This window comes from Ranitomeya variabilis, chromosome 1, assembly GCF_051348905.1.
Source record: "Ranitomeya variabilis isolate aRanVar5 chromosome 1, aRanVar5.hap1, whole genome shotgun sequence".
Lineage (NCBI taxonomy): Eukaryota > Metazoa > Chordata > Amphibia > Anura > Dendrobatidae > Ranitomeya > Ranitomeya variabilis.
Window position 1 is genome coordinate 598,491,634 of NC_135232.1, and position 2,741 is coordinate 598,494,374.

A 2,741-nucleotide genomic window follows, 5' to 3' on the forward strand; every position below is an offset into this window, starting at 1 on the left:
TCTTCCCACGTCACAGGCCTGTCGGTCACAGCAGGGAGACGCTCCAGCCGAAGAGAAAAAAGGAATTAAACAAAACTTTGTCTCTCAGGTCCAGACTGTAGTCCTTGGGGTTCAGCCCCCGTGTGACCAGAAGTTATACCTATGCCGAATGTGATTACAGAGAAACAAACTGTATTGGCTAAACTCCCCCCTGTTATGTCATGTGAACAGGAAGGGGAGGGAGAAGAGAAAGAGCCCGGGAAACCAGTCGGTGCAGAGAGAGGTCTGTGTGTGCTGGCGTCCTCCTGTAGATGCGATATAGAAGATTGCCTGGATTACCCCTCTCTCTTGGAAGCTGACATCCAGATTGTTCCCAGCTCCCACACTGCGGAGCACTCAGCGGTGACATCTTCACAGATCCTGGAGCTCATGAACTGTAAGCGGGTCCTCTATTGAGAGGCCGAACATTCCACCCCTACCTGCTGAACCCTGCTGAAGTAACATGAAAACCCCCTATATTTCAGATAAGAGATAGTTTCACGAATTTGCATGTCATCCTTTGCTCAGGGGCCATGCTAATATTCTCTGTATCTAGGGGAGCACATATACTAAAATTGGAACAATACAAAGAAGATTAGATTGGCCCCTATGTAAGGATGACACGCAAATTCATGTAGCGTTCCAGATATCAGATAGTGTTGAAAAAACCCAGGGATCTTTGCATTCACCAGGTTCTGGCGGACTTTTTAAAAAGTCTGGTTCGAGACTCAAACTTGACCCCTGTACTTCAAACTCTATTCAAGTCAATAGGGACCTGATCTTCAGTGCTGTTAAACAACTGTAAATGGAATACTAAATGGTAGGGTTGAGCGACTTTTACTTTTTTGGGGTCGAGTCGGGTTTTGCGAAACCCGACTTTGTCAAAAGCCGAGTCGAGTGAAATCGGCCGATCTTCTTGCAAAGTCGGGGTCGTGGATCGGCCGAAACGCGAAACCTAATGCAAGTCAATGGGGAAGCATAGTCGGCAGTGAGTGGAGGCCAGTAAAACACCTACAGTGCCCATTTTAATGGTAAAAACATCCATTCTTGTTACTGAAGCTTGTCAATATTAATTTACTTTATAATAATAGTTAGGCATTGGAAATTGGGGGTCATTTGGCTAAAGTTGTGGGGGGTAGGGCTGGTTCAAGTTTTTAGTGGGCCCAGGAAACGTGGACTACGTCACGGCGGTGGAGCAGGGAGAGGTATGTATTTCAACGTTGCAAGTGCTGTGATCCTGAGCAAGCAGGGGGGGCCCACTCGTTCGCATTGGCACTGGCACAGGGCCCCTCACAGTTTGGCGGTGTGTTTGCACGGCGGGGGTGCCTCCCACTGGCAGCGACACTTTTGTGTACTATGAGGGGCCCTGTGCCAGTGACGTCGCCAACGAGTATGCCCCCCCACCTGATGAAGGAACCTGCACTTTCATCTGCACCTTCCTCTTTGTCCCTGTGTAAGGTGGTATAGCATGCGGGAAGGGGAACCTTACTTTCAACAGGGTCAGATTCTGGCTGTGTAGAGTGCAAGGGGAATGTAGTGGTCTGGGTCAATGTACCAGCAGACTCATCTAGCAGTGGCTGGGCAATGGGCAGGATGAGGAGGAAACACAGATATAGGGCCAAAGAATAAAGTAGGCTAAATGCAGTTCAAAATTGGTAACAGGACTAACCAGGCGGCATTGCTTTGTTCAGTGGAGGACAACTGTAATGAGAGGCTGACACAGTTAGTAGGCCCAAGTAATTAAGTGGGCCAAATGAAGTTCAAAATTGGTAACAGGAGTAAACAGGCGGCACTGCTTTGTTCAGTGGAGGAGAACACCAAGGAGTGGCAGACACCGTTACTAGGCCCCAACCAAAGTAGTAGGCTAACTGCAGTGTGACATTAAAAAATACTCAATGAGAGCCTGAAGGTTGAAGCTCAGACAAGGAAACCTGGAGGAGAACACCAAAGAGTGGCAGACACCGTTACTAGGCCCCAACCAAAGTAGTAGGCCAACTGCAGTGTGACATTAAAAAATACTCAATGAGAGCCAGAAGGTTGAAGCTCAGCTTTTTCAGTGGAGGACAACACCAGGGAGCGGCAGACACCGTTACTAGGCCCCAACCAAAGTAGTAGGCCAACTGCAGTGTGACATTAAAAAATACTCAATGAGAGCCTGAAGGTTGAAGATCAGCTTTTTCAGTGGAGGACAACACCAGGGAGCGGCAGACACTGTTACTAGGCCCCAACCAAAGTAGTAGGCCAACTGCAGTGTGACATTAAAAAATACTCAATGAGAGCCTGAAGGTTGAAGCTCAGCTTTTTCAGTGGAGGGCAACACCAGGGAGCGGCAGACACCGTTACTAGGCCCCAACCAAAGTAGTAGGCCAACTGCAGTGTGACATTAAAAAATACTCAATGAGAGCCTGAAGGTTGAAGCTCAGACAAGGAAACCTGGAGGAGAACACCAAGGAGCGGCAGACACCGTTACTAGGCCCCAACCAAAGTAGTAGGGCAACTGCAGTGTGACATTAAAATATACTCAATGAGAGCCTAAAGGTTGAAGCTCAGACAAGGAAACCTGGAGGAGAACACCAAGGAGCGGCAGACACCGTTACTAGGCCCCAACCAAAGTAGTAGGGCAACTGCAGTGTGACATTAAAAAATACTCAATGAGAGCCAGAAGGTTGAAGCTCAGCTTTTTCAGTGGAGGACAACACCAGGGAGCGGCAGACACCGTTACT

General features: G+C 48.5%; 2 non-coding genes across 2 annotated transcripts; one reads left to right on the forward strand and one right to left on the reverse strand.

The window, feature by feature from the left end:
* Positions 1 to 500: 500 nt before the first annotated feature.
* On the reverse strand, positions 501 to 605 carry LOC143797456 (U6 spliceosomal RNA). The gene has a single exon (XR_013220481.1). It is a non-coding gene; the product is annotated as a U6 spliceosomal RNA (small nuclear RNA).
* On the forward strand, positions 567 to 670 carry LOC143797452 (U6 spliceosomal RNA). The gene has a single exon (XR_013220479.1). It is a non-coding gene; the product is annotated as a U6 spliceosomal RNA (small nuclear RNA).
* The last annotated feature ends 2,071 nt before the right edge of the window (positions 671 to 2,741 follow it).